The following is a 22187-nucleotide window of genomic DNA, read 5'->3' as shown; positions in this document are numbered from 1 at the left end:
TCTGAGAGACATATGATGGACAACGAGAGCAAAGCTAGAGTTGCCTATGATGTTGCTTGAAAGCCTGAGGTGGAACACAGCCTGTAGTTGAAAGCTACCCATCAATCATGTTATGTTGTGTATGGCCCCCTCTGTGCCCGTCTTCTAATCCCTCCACTTTCACCTATGGAGCAAGACTGCAGGGGTGGAGGATGGAGGCATAAGTGACCACATCCAACATAGACAATACCAAGGGCCTCATTGCCAGTTTGGCACAAGGGGAAAACATTACAGTAAAGTCGCAGTCATTCCATTAATGCCATGTAACCACCATTTCATGCAACGCTAAAGTTGTAGGGGGGGGGAGTGGAGGAAATGCTGCCAGTGCTTGCAGAAGCTGCTTCCTCGCTTTTACCCTTCAAAATAAATAAAGAAATGATTGTGTTAAATCCGCCATATCCACAATGAAGTCTTATTGACTCCGGGAGTGGGGTCAACACAGCCATTCTACAATTCGTAATCCGGCAAATTTACCCCGATTATGAGGTTACGGAACGCTAAATGAGTTTGGTTGCATTTTCAGAGATACAACCAAACAAGTATGATATGATATGATATGATAGGCTATTTATAACGCGCTTAATACCCAGAGGTTTCTAAGCGCAGACCCGGGGATCGAACCTGTGTTGCTCCGTGTCGTCTTGCTCCAAAGGGGAACACGTTGCCACTGAGCTATCCTCCCGAGACATTATTGACTAGTGAAGAAGTTACGTAAAACAATTTGCCAAAATATGACATTCACTCTGAACCTGGTGTCCAGACAGTAGCACTGGCAATATGCCAATGGTAAGGACAATGTGGCAGCCCTATTGATGACGTCCCAAGGCACGTTTAGCTTGAAGGCCACAGTCATGACCTTAGCCCGATGGCATGAGTGTAAATGCCCTTTACAGGGGGTTGCGCATTTGCGTGATGTAGCAGTGATTTATGCCTGAAACAACTGATCTGGCTCTAGTTGCCTTGCAGGACTGGGAACCAGGATGTTAGCCTCTGAATGTGACAAAAAGTGAGCCTGATTTTCTAAACTAAACTGCTCAGTTCTTTGTAGGAAAGATTTAAGAGTTCTCCTGACATCAACTGAGTGAAGAGCAGTGTCAGCAGGTGGTTGCGCATTTGCCAAGAAGGTGAGAGAAAAGACCACCTCATTGTTATGCAATGATGCACTACCTTCGGTAATAAAAATGCTTAAGTCCTAGAACCACTTTTTCTTTGTGAAAAAACGTATAAGACTCGCTAGCACTTGAATCTCGGTAACTCTTTGCATAGATGTGAGAGCTACCAGAAGAACAACCTTCCAGCTAAGAAACCTCAACTCTGTAGAGGCGAATGGCTTATGAGTCAATGCCACAAGAACAATGTTCAAATCCCAAACTAGATGAGATCTCTTAACCAGGGGATAGAGCATTATTAGGCTACCTAGGTGCCTGCGCACCACTGAATTAGATGTGGAAAATAACATGTGCTGTGTTTTGCGATTGGCCCTAATGGCCACTAAGTGAGAGTGACAGCAGTCAACAGAGATGCCAAATGCTGCCAAATGAAACGAGAGTATCTTATTAAAGGAGAGTTCCGGGACTTTTTTTTTATTGTCCCTACGGGTCGGCCATGTGTTTGTAAGCATAAATCGGTAGATCGTAGGAAACTTTCCTATGGACCTTACCCGACTTTTCGCCCATTATCGCACTCGAAATCAGCCTCCATTTTGTGATAATCCTATCATTCCGCCGCATCGACCTGGCTCACCTGCCTTTGCGGCACTAAATCAAATCCCCCGCCCCTGAGCCTGACATCAGCAGACGCGTACTGCCCATTTCAAGCACGTCTCGTGTCAACAATCGCTGCGCCTCAGCTATTGACGTGTTGCCATGGAAATGGCAGGACGCCTCTTTCCCCAATAAGTATAAACAGACCGTTTCACAACATACAGCAGCAGATTTTCGATTCCATTCCTCTCTCTGTGTTACTTTGAGTATTCTGTGACTCGTTTCAGTGCTCTGGTCAGCTACCTTCGCCGCTTGTAGCCCGTGTGAACAGATACCAGTACCACCGCTATAAATTATTTTACTATCTTTACCGCACAATGGCTACAATAATGCCGTATATGTACGAGCCCGAGTACACCGAGGAAGAACTACTGGAAAGGCAAGCACGCGAAAACGATGGGGATTCGGACGGCAGTTGGGAGGACCAGTCAACGGATGAAGAGCCTGGACCATGTCGCATGGACGGCGTCTCCACCTGGTGCACGTGCAATCGGTGCGAGCTAATGCCAACTGAGGAGGAGAACTGCTGCTGCCGTGAAAATTCCGGGTGCTTGGCCTACATTTCGGAAAGCGAGCAAAGTCAGCAGGAAGGCGAGCAAAGTCCGCAATGCATCACCGAGCTGCCAGAGTTCAGGGAAGCCTGCCTCTCACGGACAGTGTTGAGGATGATGATGGTGCTTATGCACGAACTTCGTGGCACTGTTCGTCCGCGTAATCCGAGTAACGAGTAAGTATACTCTGTTTGTGATGTCAGTGATGCCACCACTATTTCATGGTCGTCTCCCACATATAAAATTACATTTACATATCATTCGAACGCATGTAAATTGGTTCCATATAGTGCATTTTCTAGATATAATTTTTTTCTAAGGAAAATGACATGTGTTACCTGAATCGACATTGATAAGAAAGTTTGGTCAGTTTAATACAGTTTGCATCTTTTTTTTTCACAGGTGGTACAGGCTGGTGGCCTATCGTTGCTTCACTTGGTGGCTTCACGGGAGGCTCGGACACCGCGTTCGGAGAGTAATACCTGCCTGTGCGGTACTTGCCATTAGACAACATTTCCCCAGTGACAGTGGACAATACCGCGGATTTTCCCTCGATGTGCTGCAACCTCAACTTTACAATGTGTAATGTTTATTATTTATGTTTAATTAAAATCTAAAATAAAGCCCAACATATATTTTAACAATGGTTGTTTTGATTTTTTAAATGAATCTAGTGTATATTCTCCTGGGAGGGTGAGGTATTTATAAACTCACCCCCCTGCCTTCCATGTAGTAGATCCTGCAGCCATCCTCTTACATTCAGTTAGATGGCCTCTCCTTGGTGAGGCCCTGCGGCAAACGGGTCTTGTCTGCACGACCACCGCCCCGATCCACCCCCCGCCTTATCAAAGGCAGTTCGCACCGGGGTACTTGAGCTGCTGGCAAGTGGAGCTGTCAGGGAGCGATAAAGGCCAAGAGGTGCCAAAGACCATGTACACTTCAAAGTGGTCTATAGAGCATGGGTTTGTTGTTCCCATGTCTACCTCCAGACCCCGTGTCTCCTGCCAAGCATCCCCCTCACGCTGGACGGCCCCCTGCAATCCACATAAGTGTGTCTCCATTCACGAGTCTTCCTGTGTCTTGTCTGCACGACCACCGCCCCGATCCACCCCCCGCCCTATCAAAGGCAGTTCGCACCGGGGTACTTGCGCTGCTGGCAAGTGGAGCTGTCAGGGAGCGATAAAGGCCAAGAGGTGCCAAAGACCATGTACACTTCAAAGTGGTCTATAGAGCATGGGTTTGTTGTTCCCATGTCTACCTCCAGACCCCGTGTCTCCTGCCAAGCATCCCCCTCACGCTGGACGGCCCCCTGCAATCCACATAAGTGTGTCTCCATTCACGAGTCTTCCTGTGTCTTGTCTGCACGACCACCGCCCCGATCCACCCCCCGCCCTATCAAAGGCAGTTCGCACCGGGGTACTTGCGCTGCTGGCAAGTGGAGCTGTCAGGGAGCGATAAAGGCCAAGAGGTGCCAAAGACCATGTACACTTCAAAGTGGTCTATAGAGCATGGGTTTGTTGTTCCCATGTCTACCTCCAGACCCCGTGTCTCCTGCCAAGCATCCCCCTCACGCTGGACGGCCCCCTGCAATCCACATAATGCCACGACATATACACGTCATTCATTCACAAACACACCCCTGGTTCGAATTCTTTATAACCCACTTCATATTTCTAATGAGAACTTCTTTGCGCTTTGCTAGTCAACCCGTGAAGGTGCTGGTTATCTGCTCTTCGTCTCTGTGAACTTCCGTGACCACTTTGAGCAAACTCGTCAGTTTGCAACCTGTGAACTGCTCCCTGTTCTACGACAAGAAACTACTCTGATCCCTGCATCTAACTGTTTGTTCGTCAAGGTAAGTCCATGTACCATAATCATTTTGCGTCCAATTTTTTAATTTATATCTATTTGCTAGTAGTCATCAAATTGCATCCATGTTTTCTTTTCGTTCACGACAGTACATGCAAGGAACTAGTCACATGTTCTGAGTTTAGTCAAATTACTTTTTCTATTTTTTGAAAGTTATTGAAATACTTATCCGCATGTGAATAACGTGTATAGTTCCAAGAACCAAAACGGACCTTGCATTGAACCTTTTATGTGTCATTTACTGTTTTAACACATTGGTATTCATAGAGAATTGTTGATCTTTACTTTTCAGAACTTTCCATAATGCCTGCCTGTTCCATTGGTGGTTGCCCTTCGAAGACCCATAACAAATCTGAAGGTACTATAATGCATGTTTTCCCTAAGACAATAGATCAGATAAGAGAATGGGTCCGATATTGCGGATATCCAGCCTCTGAGCTAGAAAGTAGAGTCCTAGAAGTCTTTGCGGACAAGAGGGGTGATCGATACCGCATCTGCAGCAGGCACTTTAGCCCAGACATGTACTCCACATCATTGCTAATAAAGAAGAAAACACCGCGAGCGAGGCGAAAATTGCTCTCAACCGCTATTCCCACTCTATTCGTCCACATCCCTCCACTGGTGAGTCAAGTTTACGTATTTATCTCTCGGCCTTGCGGTAGTGTGTAGCATTAGCTAACAATAATTTCCCCATTTATGTATCCACTCAATATGAAGGCGGAAGATTCTCCATCCGTGTCGTTATTGCAGTCATCAGCCACTTCAAGCGCCTATCGGGTAATCTTACTTAGCTATTCTGACACTGACTTGTTTTAGGCATGTAAATCAATAGTTTTAATTGATCGTGTAATTATTTTACCTAATGGTACACCCTTGTACTCGTCCTCTAGTCTTTGTTTTCAGTTATAATTATTGTTATCCAAAATAATGCAAGTACTGTCTTTCAGGGAGATGCTGAGGAGTCCAACGCATTGACGACAACCGTAGATGTCACTCAGATGCTCGAGGTACGTTTCCGGACAGTTCCATCGATGGAGATCATCAGATCTTGCATTCTTGTAGCGTGATTGTTACACACAATGTTTCTTTCGTTTTTAGCCATTGATATGTCCTTCTGTCGTCGCCCTCCTATTTGTCTTCTTTTTTCAATATTGTGTTCATTACTAATGAAAGTCCTATGTTTCAGGGAGTCGATGGAGCATTAGTCCAAGTAGAAGGGGGAGCATGCAGTTACGGGTCGGCGCAACAGCTTGCAGAAGTGTGCACCGCAGTTACATCGTCCCTTGATGTTCTTATGCATTTCGAGGTATGGATACTGACAGTTCGATCAAGCGAAATCATATGACGTGATTACATCCGCTATACTTCCTTCTTTATTAACGCAAGTACTATGTTTCAGGGAGATGACGGAGCTTCTTCTACAAGAACATCACCCCTAGTAGTTGATGCAGATCTCTGGGTGGTGACACTTCCAACGATCGAGCAAATCGAATCATATTTACATATCCATTATTTATTTTAGACAACTGATCATTTGTGCAGGTCTATTTAGATGAGCCGTTGACGCCTGCTCAAAGTTTATGTTCTTTTTAACAAAATAGAAAAGCATACTAATGCAATTACTGTGTTTCAGGGAGTTGCTGAAGCGTCATCTTCAATAATATCATCAATGGAAGTCTATGCGGAGCCCGAGGTATGGATCTTGACAGTTCAATCTAACTAGATCAACAATGCGTGAACTATTGTCGTTTGAATGTTCTACACAATGCGTTCATTCGTGTTTTGCTATTGAGATGTACGTATGGGTATTGGTCCCCAAGTACATTTTGTGTTTTCAATATTATTATACATACTAATGAAAGTTCTATGTTTCAGGGAGTCGATGGAGCCTCAGTGAGTGATGGATGTGCTTATCATGAAAATATAGTCGTTGCAGCGCGAGAGGAAGTGGAGACATGCACACACGAGTCGGAGCAACAGCGTCCAGATGTTGAAGTTCGAGGCAAGAAAGTTTCAAAGAAAAGAAAGCAAAAGAAGGTTAGTGTCCTGTTCACTATATTATGTTGTCTTTCACTGTCAATAGTTCAATACTGTAAGTTGTGTTTAAACTGAACATCCCTTTTCTAATCTGTCCTCTAGTTGCGAGTGGGTGTAAGAACTAGATCTACACAGACAGTGAAGCGAACGAGAGATGTTGCTTGTCAAACCTTTTGGCAGGGACTTGAGACTGGAGATGCATCGTGCCAATGGGAAGAATATGAAGTGATTGACAACGGAGCTATACCACCACCAGCCATTGATAGTGAATGTCCTCCTGGTAGTTTGGATGCAGTCGGAGATCAATTCACAGAATCCACACCCGCAAAAAATAAGAGCGCGCGAAAGTTGAAGACATTGTTTTTTTCTCCCATCTCCGGACAAGGAACAGATGTTGCAATGGAAGAGAATGACGTGGACGACAATGAAACACCATCAATATCACTCAGCATAGCGGAAGACGATATCAGAGATTGTACCTTTCATGCGAGTGACATGTCCTCAACGTTACAGGCCGAACCAGCTGGGATGCAGAGTGACAGTATAAGGAAAGAGGCCAAATTCATTGTATTCGATAGCTGTTTGATGGATATTATTATGATGATGAAATGTGGGCATTCGGTTGGTGGGGAAGTATGTGGGGAGCCATTGATTAATGTGACTCGTGCAATTCGAGGCACTAACCTTAAAATACATGCCACCTGTACACAATATCATCCGTTCGCATGGTCTGCACAACCCATGCTGGGGCAACTGCCAGCAGGCAATCTACTTTGTGCAGCGGCCGCACTTTTTAGTGGTTCAAGTTTTAAAAAGTTACAGTATTTCTTTCAGTTTGTGGGAATCCATTTCATTGCGAAAAGTCAGTTCTACAAATACCAAACCGATTATCTATTTCCAGCCATCAGCGAAGCTTGGAGAATGGAAAAAATGTCAATGGAAAGTACATTCGCGGGCAAACGCTTCAGGCTAGCCGGTGATGGACAGTGCGACAGCCCAGGATTTTCAGCCAAGTACTGCACCTACCACTTTCAGGACATGGAAAGTAAGAAAATTGTGAGTTCGGTGGTCGTGCAGGTGTCACAAAGTACATCCTCAGTGGCCATGGAGAAAGTTGGCTTTGTAGCATCATTGCAAGAACTACAATCGCGGGGAATGGTGATCGACCTGATAGCCACGGACAGACACGTTTCAATTGCCAAGACAATGAGAGAACAGTACAAAAATATAAATCACCAATTTGACGTTTGGCATCTTGCAAAATCAATCAATAAAAAATTGTCGGCTGCAGGTAAAAAAAAAGAATTGCAAGGTATTTCACAGTGGTCCAAGTCAATCAGCAACCATCTTTGGTGGAGCTCAAAAACATGTGAAGGGTCGTTGGAAATTCTACTGGAAAAATGGCGGTCAGTAATGTTGCACTGTAGCAACGTACATCGATGGTCGACAAATGAACATTTCCACAAATGTGAACATGGCCATTTGTCCACAGAGGAGGCACGGAAGAAGAAGTGGTTGATTCCTTCATCACCCACTCACAAGGCCATTGAAAAGATTGTATTTGATAAAACTATAACAAGAGATTTGAGGGGACTCACGGAATTCTGCCACACAGGAGATTTGGAGGTGTTCCACAATATGTGCCTAAAGTACAGGCCCAAAAGATTGCATTTTGGCATGGAAGGCATGATAAATCGGACTCTTCTAGCGGTCTTGGCACATAACCATAATGTTGGCCGTCAACAAAGTAGGACGACCGGAACTTTAGGGACGCTTCGCTACAATAAGGCCTTCACTAAAAGAAGTAAACAATGGGTGATCAAACCAGTGTTTGAGGATATGCAATATGAGTTTATTGAGAGACTTATCGTAGATGTCCTCGATAGGCACATACATGGAGTGGTGAACGAACCTAGCAGGGGACAACTGCATTGCCACCCAACATTGCCTCTGTTCCATGTCCACCTAAAGCAGAGCTCATTGAGAAATACACATCACGGTTTAAATGATTGTAATTTGATTGTCTGTTCTCTCGAGTCTCCTCATGTTGCAGGCCCATTGCAATTAAACCAAACAGTAATATAAATCATTTTTACAAAAATTATAGAATGTTTCCGTATTACAAACACATGGCCGACCCATAGGGACAATAAAAAAAAAGGCACGCAGACAAGATGTCCCTAAAACTAACTGCAGCTAACTAGAAATGTGTGCTCGCTCAAAGTGAAGGTCAGCTGCTTTGATGTTTTGCTCGGGTGGCGGAACGGCCCACGACCCAATATAAGGTTCTATTGTGATTTGACCTTGACAGGCCGGGACCATCCTGAAAGACTAAGAAAAGATAATGAATAAAAATTCAGAAACGAAACGATGAGCCACGTTCATTAGAAGAAGTAACGTCGGCAAAGAAGGAGTGGTGTTTCGGGTCTGCCCTACACAGAGACACAATGGAAAATGCAAATATAATGTAAGTAACTTTTGATGAGTTTATACCGCAATTTCATTACTATACAGTGGCTTTAAAGACGGGTTCAGTTGTACTTGTTCGTTCTATGTGGCATATTGTTTTCTACCGCGCACTATCTTGAGGAGAAACATCTGCTTTTACTGAAGCACCTCAAAACCTTCCTCTTTGCTTCTGCTTTCTCTCTCCCTCTCCCCTGCTACAACTGGTCCACTGTCTGCGACCTCGGTCCTGGGCCCTTCCACTCTCCACCTGCACTGCCTCCCTGTCAACCCCTGCACTGGGGGACTGTCTCAGTATCCTACAGCCCCCCCTTCCCAGCACTTGTTCTGCACTTACCTTGCACTTGCCACCAGCTGGCCCTATTTATTTATTATTTTATGCTACTTACCTTGTACTCCACTCCCCCCCCCTCCATGCCTCGCCACGCCTTTAAACACTTGTGTACACCCAGTAGCGCTGTCCTCGCTATGAAATGAATAATTTTAATAAGGATCTGATGGTGAGACTAATTTCATTTTTTATGTTTTTAGGTACATCATTCACTACTGTCTGTGTCACGAGTACCAGACACCGGCGGACGGCTTCTACAGCCGCCAGTTGCTTCTCCGCGTGAACAACGTTACCACCCTGACCATTTTATGGGACGATCGCCAAGTACAAGTATGCCCTTACGCGGTACTAACGGTTAGATGCAACATACCTACCGTTGTGGTGGCCTAGTGCCTCGTTGTTGGAACAGCCATGCGATTATCAGTGCGACCGAAGAGCTTATTTTTATCGTAAACCAACACCCTGTGTACTGCACACGAACATCGCTTCCCTCAAGACGAACTAATTTGGATCGAGAGCAAAGAAAAATGCAAATCGCTGAATATTCTCTAAACATTTGATGTCCAATAAACGTACTTTGCCAAATGTACAATCTTGCCGTTTGCTTTTAAACCACGGTTTCACATTCCGAATTGTGGCGCTGTATTGTGAGATGCTCTAAGACCCTGTGTACAGCAAAGGACCATCGCGTTCCTCAATACGAACTTTTTGGAACGTGAGCAAATAAAAATGTAAATCGCTGAATATTCTCTAAACATTTGATGTCAAATAAATGTACTTTACCACATTTACAATCTTGCGGTTTGATTTCAAAGTACAGTTTCATATTCCGAATTGTGGCGCGCTGTATTGTGAGCTGATCTGTGTTGATTTCCGGGGTCTGTGTGGAGTCGCGTAGAAGACGCCTGGGCGCGTTTGCCTACGCAGCTCAGTCACGTCACGGATAGAGGCGGGGAATATGAATGTTTTGATAAAGTCTGTTTCAGGGGCGGGGGATTTGATTTAGTGCCGCAAAGGCAGGTGAGCCAGGTCGATGCGGCGGAATGATAGGATTATCACAAAATGGAGGCTGATTTCGAGTGCGATAATGGGCGAAAAGTCGGGTAAGGTCCATAGGAAAGTTTCCTACGATCTACCGATTTATGCTTACAAACACATGGCCGACCCGTAGGGACAATAAAAAAAAAGTCCCGGAACTCTCCTTTAAGGGGTGTGAAGGCATCATGAAGCAAGACACAGACAACAGATTCAAAGTTCAAATAAAAATGATTTATGAGCTTAAATGTCAGGATGGTTGAAAGCCTAACTTGCCCTATGCTAAGGTGGGATTTCCCTACCTAAAGAAACGAAGGATAGTCTGAGTCAGGAAGTTCAACTTAAACGTCTGACTGTGTCTAAAACCTATACTTTCCCTGACAACTAAAGCTAAACAATGTGTAGGGATGTCAGCAACAAAGGAAACAGTATTCCAAATAAAGTTCTGAGCACCTTCCAGCTCTGGGCTTACTTTCCAGCTCCCTTTCCCCAAGTCCACAACAGTTCCACAAAGTCTCAAAAGGAATCTCGAGGTTCCCTTCCCCAAGAAGACAACAGTTCCAAAACAAGATCTTGGGGTTCCTTTCCCCAAGAAAAAAACACAGTTCAACAAAATGAGTTTCAGGATTTTCCTCTCCCAATACACCAGCTTGCTCAGCTTGCAAACTTGTACTTAAAGTCAGTCTCTCCTTTTTTATTTTTTATTGATACAACCAAACTTAATCAGTTTTACAATATTCTTTCATTAAACAAGGAAAAACAATTTTTAACACCGTCTAAAAGAACACACTAATTTCTAAAAGAAAAAGAAAAAGTTTCAGCAATACACATTGCTCCGAATTCAGTGTCATCATGAGAGCGATCATCATCTATACAGTGAGTTCATAAAATCATTTGTACATCACCTTATGTCATGATCACAATCTTCAACATAGAAAAAAATAAAAGACTATCAACTTAGTCATGTTAAAACACACAATATGAAACAAGGCTTTTCTCTGCTATACACTTGCCTGCAATGAACAACTATTACAGCTCTAGTCTATATAGGGATATCCTGTTACACTATCAGATGTTACATTTAGTGTTACATCAGATCATGGGGCACATTTCTGCAATTTTATGTTTGTTGTTCTTCCAGTTGCGGACAACTTCGTTTTACTTGTGCATCAACAACATCTTCTTCACAGTTTATCTCATTTAAAAAGGCAATAGTTGCAATTCTTAGGGAGGTTATATGGCCACAGTATATCATCCACCACATAGTGTCAGCTGTAAGTAGCCTGAATTTCTCCAAAATTCGTTTAAAGTATTGTTCACGTTTTGACTTCAGCATGTTACATTCAGTGAGTAAGTGTCTCAGTGTTTCAGATTGATTTACACTCTCACAGAAGCGGCATACATTATGTTGTATTGGTATAAGTTTACGTCTGGCTTTCAGCTCTTGTTTCCCAGAGATTAAATCTCACTCTAAGGAAATGCACTCTATGTCTATGTGAATAAGATTCAATAAGCATAGTTCAACGCTACTGCATTTCTTATGCAAAAAGGGGTTCTTAGGAAAATCACAATACATCAGACATTTCTCTCGTGTACGATTCCAATCGCATAGAATTATTTTTTTTTTTGGCTCTGGTTGGATTCCTAAGCAATTTGACCAGAGAAATATCGGCGTCAGCAAGAACCTCGATGACAACACTGCGCCACTTAACCTTAAATGTGTCGTCCGTGGAAAAGACATATTTTGCTAGTATACTAATCAACTGATTTGCTTTCAGTGTTAGAATGCACTTTCTGAATAACGCTATTATCTGCCATATATAACGAGCGTATAAGGATATTAGACCTACTTCAAATCTAATCCAGGCTATTGGTACTGATTGCGGCAACCCCAGAATACGCTTCCAGAATTTGCTCTCGAAACGTAACCATATATTCTCTGTTATGTATGGTTTAGTCTCCGATCCATATAATAATACTGGGGTAACTTTCAGTTTAAAGTAAGACACGGCAGGTGTAATTGAGAATGTGCCATACTTTGCCTGAATGATAGAAGCTCGAGCTGTCATCATCTTTACCTTATCGCTGAGATGTTGTAAATATAAGTTATTTGACCCAGCAATGATGACCCCTAAATATGTATATTGAGATACAATTTCTAGGTTCTCGCCCGAATATCCAATTTTTGGGTTTTCTTAGATTTTTTCTGAAAGCTAAACAATGTGTGGGGATGTCAGCAACAAAGGAAACAGTGTTCCAAATAAAGTTCTGAGCATCTTCCAGCTGTGGGCTTACTTTCCAGCTCCCCTTCCCCAAGTTCACAACAGTTCCACAAAGTCTCAAAAGGAATGTCGTGGTTCCCTTCCCCAAGAAGACAACCATTCCAAAACAAGATCTCAGGGTTCCTTTCCCCAAGAAAACAACACAGTTCAACAAAATGAGTTTCAGGATTCTCCTCTACCAAGACACCAGCTTGCTCAGTTTGCAAACTTGTACTTCGAGTCAGTCTCTCAATATTCAAAAGCAATTCCAGGTCAACTTTATGCTCCTAGTTATGGATAGTTCATACAGATTGCGTTCATCTGCTTCACTTCAGCAATCTCTTTCAGGTACTTGTAATTACTTTCTGTGTATTTCTTTGGCTTTCACAGATTGGGTATAACCGGTCCAGGTGCAGTGTAGGACCACATGGCCCACCCATCACAGGTCATGCAACCTGTCACCCTAGCCTTACTTGCCCACATAGGTTCTTCTGTAGTTGCACATGTGTTCTGACTCACACTCACTTGGCTCTCACTTTGCTTGTAGGCCTCTTCCTTGTCTCAGTACTAGAATGGTGAAAAGATCTATTAGTGTGCATTCCTCTTAGTCGCCTCTTCTTCGTCCCAGTACTACAGTGGAATGAATGAGAGGAATTGAGGGAGGAGGGTTTACAATAGCCTATAAAGGCAGGGGGTTTGTGGGGGGTGTTACTCAATTAGAAAAGGGGGACACGATGTCTCGTCTGTGGATATTCTCTCCACAATCCCCAAGGACCGTGCACCCAGTTAATTCTACCTCGCCTCTCAACCCCCAGGGTCAGGATTCAGAAGTGATGGCCTTTCCCTGGCCAAATGAGAAGAGGATCCAAGGGGAGTAGATGTGAGGATACCCTTAGGTTGCTCACAGGGGCAATACAAAGGGTTGATGTCCAATGACAGGATCTGTCCCACTTTCTTTTATACTGGGATGGCGCAGAGACCTTTATGGCCACCTGAATTATTTCCATGTTGTCTGCTGATAAACCAAGTTGTTCTAAGGAACCATGCTGCTAAGTTCAGTAATCGCGGAAAGGGGTAGAGCACCTTGCCCTGATGCTGATGCAATAGATCAAACCTTTAAAAATCAGAGTGGTATTGTTGCAGCTGGAAAACCTCGCCAGGACCTTTTGGAAGAAGTGGAATAGGCGGAAAGGCATAAAGAGGCTGGGAGACCCACTATGTCATTGGGGTGCTGCTAAAGGACTCCCAGCCCACTCCTCCCTAAGATGCAGACAGTGGGCACTTGCTCTTGCTGGCCGTCATGAAGTACTCTACCTGTAGATAACCACACTGTGAAGAAATGTCCTCCAGAATGGAGCGTTTGATCTCCCATTCATGATTTGACATCATTCTGCTCGGCAGGTCGGCATCCGTAATTAGTACTGCGGAAGATGGATGACCTTCACTGATATTTACTGCTTGATCATCCATAACAACAACTTTACTGCCAGCTGATACAAGGGAGGGGATCTCATCCCCCCCGCTTATACAAGTAAAACATGAAAGTTGAACTGCCAGTCTGGATGAGGACCTGTTGCCCTCAAAGATCGGAAAGAAAAGACTTCAGGGCATTGAAAATCCCCTGTAGTTCGAGGATATTGACTTGGAGAAGACTTTCCAGGTGGAACCAAAGACCATGAGCCTTGAGAGGTCCCATAGTGTCTTCCCAACCCTGAAGGGTCAGATGAGACATTCCTCTGGAACAATCTCTAAAACTGATCCCTGTGGGTCAAGTTGCTGAGCTTGCTCTAACATGCCAGGTTTTTAAATAAAGAAGCTGGAACCCAGATGCAATCTGGTTGCCTTACTGTTTATTGATTCCAGGAGCTCGCTTTTTAGGCACGCTAGTGGGATGCAAAGCTGAATGCAATCTTCAGTTCAAGAAGCCACTGAACTACCAGGCTGAGGTGAATTCTGTCCTCTGTAAGTGGCCATCTGCCAGCAAGATGTATGTGATCCTCTTCTGCAATGGAAAAATCCTTACAGCCCTAAAGTCTCATAAAAATCCAAGAAAAGTTAGTCTCCGAGATGGAATCAGATTGGACTTCTGAAAGTTGATGGAAGATAACAGAATGAAGCGAGTGTCCACTAACTGCTCTGCTGAAGCAGTCACCTGCAGAGCTGAAGGGACCAGAACCAACCAATCTTCCAAATAAGGGTAGACATGTACCTTCCTGAGATGAAGGCTGCGGACTACAGCATTCATTAGCTTGTTGAACCCTCTGGAGTTGAATTCAGTCTGAAAGGGAGAGCCCTGTATTGAAAATGTCTCCCGCTGATAGAAAACCTGAGAAACCTATGGTGGGGCTCCAATATGGAATCGTGCAGGTATGCGTCCTTGAGGTGCACTGTGAAAAACCAGTCGTCATCCTGCAAGGATCCCAAGATCTGTGCTCGCATGATCATCTTGAATTTCTCATTGGTTACTTTAGGGAAGCCATGGTATCACAGGTATGACACATACAATTTGTAAAAGCTTTATTGAAGTTTCTGGGGTTTGGAAAAATCCTACTCTGCCCTATGTCTAAGATGGGAGCAGTCTCGGTCATCAAATGATAAACAAAACATTCCCAGTAGAGTCCATCAAATCAAAATGGCCTATGCTAACAAAACCTAATGCCTTCTCTATCTCTTGTACAAAATATGTTTGAAGGAGAAATGTATGCAAAGAAAATATCAGTTTTCAAATTAATAAAGGTAGCTAAATCAGCTCTCCTCCCCACATTAGACCCCATGGAATAAGGCGGTTTTTGTTGGCAGGATGACACACTCTGGCTCGGGTTCCTAGAACAATAAACAGTTCCAAAACATGGATCGAGGCTTGCCTGGCCTTCCACGTTTAAGTCTCTCGTTCAGACCTCCAAACAATGTTTCAACCCAAAAGTTCACCTATGTCCCTCTCTGTCGGGCTCAGACCTCTTCAAACACAAAGTTCAACAAAGCTTGCAAAGGGGCTCCCTTTCCCAAGCATATAACATTTTTGTTTTCCCTCAGCCGTGCTCAGACCACTTTCGGGTGTCGAAAACTTTCGAAAGTGCGTGGCTTTCTTTGCAGACCTCCGCAGGACCACTTGTACTTCTAGTTCAAGATTCAATTGTCACTCTCCCCTTCTCTAGGAGATTATTCTGCTTACTTTGCTTTTGCACTTCATTCAATTTATCGTTACAAATAATGCACCTTTCACAGAGATGTTCGCGTGGGCTACTTCCTTTCGCCGGGCCACTCAGTTACATGCTATCGCTGATTCCAGAGCTGTCTTTTTACTTCAAAGTTCATTCGCAGGACTGCCTTTCTTTGTGTCTCATCCACACGCATGCAGCCTTCACTTGTGATATAATGTTGCCACTTCATACTTTCTTTAACACACACCGGTCTCTCATGTCACTTGCCAACTCACTGGCTGTGTGCGTTTCTGTTTTGGTTCTATGTTTTCCAATTCACGAGTCAAGGTTAGTACCACAATCTTGGTCTTGCCTCCCCAACTCTGCCGTTCACCCAGGAGGGTCGCGGGCATCCTTGAAACACAATGCAGTCTTCACTTGTGGGATCTGGCCCTCTCCACCTGTCTTTCGCGGCCTGTCGTAGGTAACAACCTCCAGTAGGGAACTCTTGGGATTTTGGACACGTTGCTCTCGTCCCCTGGTCTGTCGCTTTACTCCAGTAGGTTTTCCTTCGCCCCCGGAAGTCCTGCTCACAGTGGTGTTCCTCCTTGCTCAGAGTGTGTCTTTAGGGCTTGCCTTTTATCCGTGTGAGGAGAGCTAATTGGTATTAGGTGTATGCACTTGAAGTCAAGCGCCTGACTTTGCCTGACCCGATTAACGGGACATGTCCAGTACGATGTATGAGGGTTAGCCTTGTTCCTCTAATTCCCCCTCTTCCTCAGCCCAGTGTTTGTGTAAAAAGGGGCGGGGGGTTGGAACGTCAGAGAATCCTACAAAATATGATAGGTAAATGAACAAAAAGGGGGAATACCACGTCTCACCAACGGCTGCCTCACCCCAACTCCCTGAATTACCCTCACCCAGGTGATCCTCCCGCACTGGTCCACCCCCAGGGTCGGAATCCAAAGGCGATGGATGTGCCCTGGCCACCTGAGAGAGATATCCCCGAGGACTGGATGGTGAGATACCCTCTGGTTTCTCACATTAGAAAAAGATTGAAAGTAGATTGGTCTAAGATAACCAGCAGGCCAATGTGGTTCTTCTTGGGCATAGAGAATAGATGAAAATAAGAACCTGTACCCTCGGGTCCAGGGGAACAGGCTCTATAACTTCCATATACAGAAGCTTATTGACACATGCAAAAGTGGAATGGTTCGAATTTGGAGAATGGGAGCGGGAGGAGGAAGAGGAACAGAAAGATGGTAGCCCCTGGACACAATGGAGAGTATACATGTGCCATGGGAGATGATATGCCAAGGAGAAATGTGACAAGAAAGCCTGCAGCCAACTGGTGTTGGGTGGAATGGCTTATCTCGCCAATACTTATTAGAATCTACAGAAGCTGCAGAGAAAGATCTGTCAAAGAAGCCTTGGAAGACATGTATGTCTGCTTTTTTCTATGAGTGCTGGGTAATCTAGATTTCTGGCTTTTCTGAATTTAAACTCTTGTCTGTAGATGGCTGGAACAAATCCTGGCCATCGATGGGCAGGACCACGATCCTGTCTTGTACATCGATATGATGTGAATTTGGTGGCATACATGCACGCAAATTTGCGCATGTTGGTGCCCAATGGCATGCCTGTCAGGAGGTGTATGTATGATGAACGGAAGCTTCCAAAAGGTCCTGAGCGGTGAGTTTGGCCTCTGCAAGACTAGATTTAAAGGATTGTTGTTTACCAGAAGAACCAATTAATTACCTCTCAGTAATGTTCTTTCTGATGGATGTTCCTCCAACGGATTCCTCATCTATGGTAACCCTATCCCCATCAGAGCTGTTCTCTGAAGCTTTTCTGATGCCAGGTGGGCGCAGCACTGTTCTGTTTCGGCTCCTTCCGACACCTCTATGAGCCCCGTGCCAGACATGACGTTGGGCCAGTATATATTGAGGCGATGCACCCAGTGACTTCATTTTGACCCTTTTTCAAAGCATTCTGATGCTAAGGGACCCTAGAACCAATGGTGTACTAGCTTTCTGCCAAAAGCAACACGTAGGGACAGTGATGCAGAATTAGTGTGAGGAACAACCATCAGAAAGAACATTACCGAGAGATAAGTCAATTGTTCTTCTAATGGATTCTTCTCCCCCACGGATTCCTCATCTATGTGCGCCCTTAGGCCTACGGGGGAGTGGCGCTTTACAAAAATTAAAATAAATAAATATAAAATAGACTTCCAAAGCAGTATGTACATTTAGAGGAGGGAGGAAGCAAGGACACCACTGTAAACCAGACAACTCTGGAGAATGCCCTACCAAAACGGGCATCTTGGCCCGCAAGGGAATTAAAGCAATAATGCTTCGCAAACGTGTGGAAAGATGCCCATGTTGCAGCCTGGCAGATGACCAAGACAAGGATCCCCCCTATCCCTCTCCTGCGCGACTAAGGTGGCAGCCACACCTCTGGTAGAATGGGTTCTGCGACCTACATACACATCCCTTCCAGTCAAATCATAACATTCTGAAACGCAGAGAATGATCCATCTTGACAGGGTCGGCTTGGTGACAGCCCCGCCAGCACGAGCACCAGCGTAACCAACAAAAAGTTGTCCATCTTTCCTAGCCTCTCTAGTATGAGAGACGTAGAACTTAAGGGCCTGCACTGGGTACAGACAATGGATTTGTTCCTCTGCCTTGCAAGGGTGAGGTGGAGGAAAAAACACATGAAGATGAATCTTCTAAGAAATATAGAAAATCCAAGACTACATTTGTCAGAAAGGAGGGTTTCGCTCTCAAAGTCACCTTATCTTTAGAAAAATCCAAATAGGGAGGTAAAACAGACAAGGCCTGGAGCTCACTCACCTATGCCGTGGAAGTGATGGCCACCAGGAAAATCACCTTGAGGGTGAGGAATAGTACAGGAATGAAGAGGCTCAAACGAAGCCCCCATAAGAAACGTTAGAACTAAATCCAAATCCCACAATGGAACCACAAACTAGCAGGGAGGAAACTGGTTACACAAGCCACGCAAGAACTGCACAACAGTGAGGATTGTGAAATAAAAGTCCTGTTCTGGGGACCTCTTGTACACAAATAGTGGTGGGGTAACCTTTCACAGTGTCAATCTAGCGACCACCTGGGCCAAGGATAGTGGAAAATCCATAACAGGGGATAGCAGACAGGATAAAGGTTCCAGATTCCTCTCCTGGCACCAAACCAAAAATACACACCATCTTCAGGCATAAATGGATTTTGTAGCGGGCCTCCTAGCTGAAATGAGCACATCGAGGACATCGTCCAACAAGTTCCACTCCCTCTATCTGAGCCTCTCAGTAGCCAAGCATGCAGGTTCAGGCTGTTGAGGTTTGGGTGGAGGACCTGCCCCTCAAAATGAGAGAGCAAGTCCACTCACCTCAGAAGGCACCAGAGAGGGCAGATGGACATGTCCATCAACTCAGGATACCACATTCCCCAGGCCCAGTGTGCAGCGATAGGGTCATTGTGGTTCCGAACAGGCGCAATCGCCTACGAACCATCAGAATAACAAAGATCGGCTGGGACGCATAAAGGAGGTTGAAAGTCCACTTGCCGTCAGCGCGTCTCTCAGAGCTCCCGGATGAGGAAATTCCCTGGAGCAGACCAACTTGCACTTTCTGTTGACACTGGAAGTGAAGAGGTCTATCTGAGGAGTCCTCCCCAAGGAAAATATCTCTTAAAGAACTTCCTGGCAGAGCTCCCATTTGTGGGAGGCCAAAGTCTGTCTGCTCAAAGCATCAGCTGTGACATTCTCTCTCTCAGCAAGATGGACAGCCGTCTGAGAGAAACAGTTCTCCAGAACCCAGAACCAGTCCTGCATAGAGGCAAGGACCCCAACACCACCTTAATTGTTGAGGTGGTGCGTGGCCACTGTGTTGTCTGTCAGAATCAGCACAGTCCTGCATTTTACAGAGGGGAGGAAAGCGACCAGGGCCAGCCTGATTGCCCTTAGCTCCAGCAAGTTGATGTGTTCCCAAGACTCTGCAGGAGACCACAGTCCTCTCACCATCAGGCATGATAGGTGAGCACACCAACCGGTGAGAGTTGCGTCTGTGAGCACCGTCACCTGGGGCCAAGGTTAATGAAACAACACACCTCTGCAAGTTGTCTCGCATGGCTCACCATGCAAGATCCTCAGCCACCTCGTCCGTGACCTGTAAAAGGTCTGACATGTAGCCCTGAAACTGCGACCATTGACAACAGAGAAGCCACAGGGATGCAGGAGGCCATGAGGCCCAGAAGGCGTAAGAAGGGTAAGGCCGTGACTCATCCCTGGGATTGGATCTGAAAAATATTCATCACTCGTCTTCGGGGGGGAAAGGCTGCCCAGACAGGTGTACAGGACTGCTCTGATGAATCGGAGAGACTGAGACAGTGAAACCTGAGACTTTCTGTAGTTCATGGAAAAGCCCAGGCAGTTCAAAAGAGTGCATGTTCGGAGAAGATGCTCTGACACTAGAATCGGTGAGCGAGCTTGGACGAGTCAGGTAGGAAAAGACATGGATGCCCTCCCACCTGTGCCGAGCCACCACCATGGCTAGCAACTTTGGGAAAACTCTGGGCACAGAGGAAATACTGAAGAGCAGGTCTTTTGAACTGGTAATACTGTTGGTCAACTACAAACCTCAGGTGATAGGATATGATATGGCATTTTTAATGTGCCTACACTCAAGTGTTTCAAGGTGCGACGAGGCAAGGAAGGGGGAACAGAGAGAGGACAGAGACAATGATCTTACTAGGCCAAGTGACATTGAGATTGCGCACGTGCAGAGGCTTCCTGTGTCTCTGAGGAATCAGAACATGGAAGTATGCATCCTGAAGGTCCAGTGACACCAACCAGTCCTGTAGATCAAAGGTCTGCAGTATCTGGACCTGAACTTGTCCTTGTAAAGGAAGACGTTCAGCAGCTGCAGATAAAGAATAGGATGCAAGCCCCCGTTGCTCTTTGGCACCAGAAGATATGTGGAGTACCACCCCTTGCCTCATTCCGAGCTCTGTATCAGCACTGTTGCGCTTTCTGAAAGAAGCTGCCAGACTCCCTCTGAGAGGTAAGAGACCCGTGCTCCAGAGGGGACTGAATGAGTGGGAGACAATAACCCTGGTGAATGAACTGCAAGGCCCATTCGTCGGACATGGTCCTGGACCATTTTGAGTTTAACAGGGAAAGTCTCCCTCCTACCGGGAGGGTTAGCACCTTGGAGTGTGGAGGGGACGATGGCCATAGCTGCACCTCCTCTCTGGGCACCTCTACCTCTGCCTCTGCCTATCAGGAAGAGTCTCCATTGCAACCTCCCGCGGGGGCGGGGGGGGAATGGCCTGATCACGGCCTCCAGCGGCATAGGCTGTGAAGAGACAAAAACACCTACATATGGCAGGCTGTGCAGAGGGCTTTTGCATGGCTAGCCCCAAGAAGTTAGCTGTGGCCTTTGATGACCGCACTTCTGGAGAGTGTTGTTCGCATTTGACCTGAACAGGCTCTGGCCATCGAACTGCATGTCCAACCACCTGGTCTGCATGTCAGCTGCAAACCCTGACGTTCTCAACCAAGAGTGATGTCTGAGTACCGTCCCTGTGGCCATGGAGTTGGCTACACAATCTGCAGTGTCCAAGCCTGGCTGTAAGATCTGGCAGGAAGCCTCCCTGCCATCAGCCATCAGGGACTGGAAACCAGCTCCCTCAGGGATGTACTCAGCCGCCCCTGCTACAGCAGACCATAGACAGAATGCGAACATGGCTAGAGCACCCGAAGCGTTCAACGCACACAGGGCAAGGCTGCCCAATGCAAACATCTTCTTGCCCCAAGCGTCAAGTCTACTGCTCTCCCTGTCAGGAGGGAGGAAAGGGAAAAAGGAGTTTTCAGGTCCGTCGTTGCTGCCTGAACCACCAAGTTTTCAAGAGAGGAATGTGTGAAGCATCAGAAATGTGAAGCAGACAACTTTGTGAAGGTTTTTCAAAAGATGCCAATATTATTAACTCAAAAGGTTGAATTGATGCCTCACTATTCCTAATCTGACGTGGATTTCCCTGCCTAAAATAAACTACAGAAAAACACTAACAAGAAATGTTTCTGTCCCTCACACTTACATACACAACAAATCAATAAGGAAATATAAGGCACTTTAAAAACAACAACAAATATAACAGTATAAATCACACCACAATTGCCGCTTCTTCTGGTAACCTGGGTCAATCTCCCTTATCCAGATTCAAGCAGGCTTCTCTTTAAATGTTCAAAAAGGATGAGGAAATGCTGTCATAACAAAAAGGTCCAATTCAGTACTCTTTCTAATCCAAACTGACAACACAAAGTTCCAATTTGGATTCCAAAGTTAGTTCAAAATTGTTAATAAAGCTTTCATCTTCCCACTTATATCCAATGTTTTGAGATAGCTTCTTGTAATCAACAATGCATACTTCAAAGATTTTGAAACAGTTTCTTGACATCAACCAAGAATATTTCAGAACTTCATTAGCTTCAAAACAAATGTCTGTCAGGATATGTTGGCACCACTTTAGTTTTAGTACTACTTCACCAGAACTATTCAGCGCTGCTTTAACTACTTCTTCATGAGCTTTACCCCACCCCAGTACTTCATAAACCTCCAACTGGTTTACTCTGATGCCAGGCTTACCACTCAACACTCTGTTCTGATGTATTCCTGC

At 45.3% G+C, this 22187-nt stretch overlaps 1 protein-coding gene across 2 annotated transcripts in view; it reads right to left on the bottom strand.

The window, feature by feature from the left end:
* The window catches only part of PDE8A (phosphodiesterase 8A), a 1868130-nt gene that overhangs the window by 5367 nt on the left and 1840576 nt on the right, over window positions 1-22187 (bottom strand). The window lies entirely within an intron of this gene.

Source organism: Ambystoma mexicanum, chromosome 11, assembly GCF_040938575.1.
Source record: "Ambystoma mexicanum isolate Mex_15411 chromosome 11, UKY_AmexF1_1, whole genome shotgun sequence".
NCBI classification, from domain to species: domain Eukaryota; kingdom Metazoa; phylum Chordata; class Amphibia; order Caudata; family Ambystomatidae; genus Ambystoma; species Ambystoma mexicanum.
The sequence above is the reverse complement of the archived record's forward strand: the minus strand, read 5'-3'. Positions and strand labels throughout refer to the sequence as shown.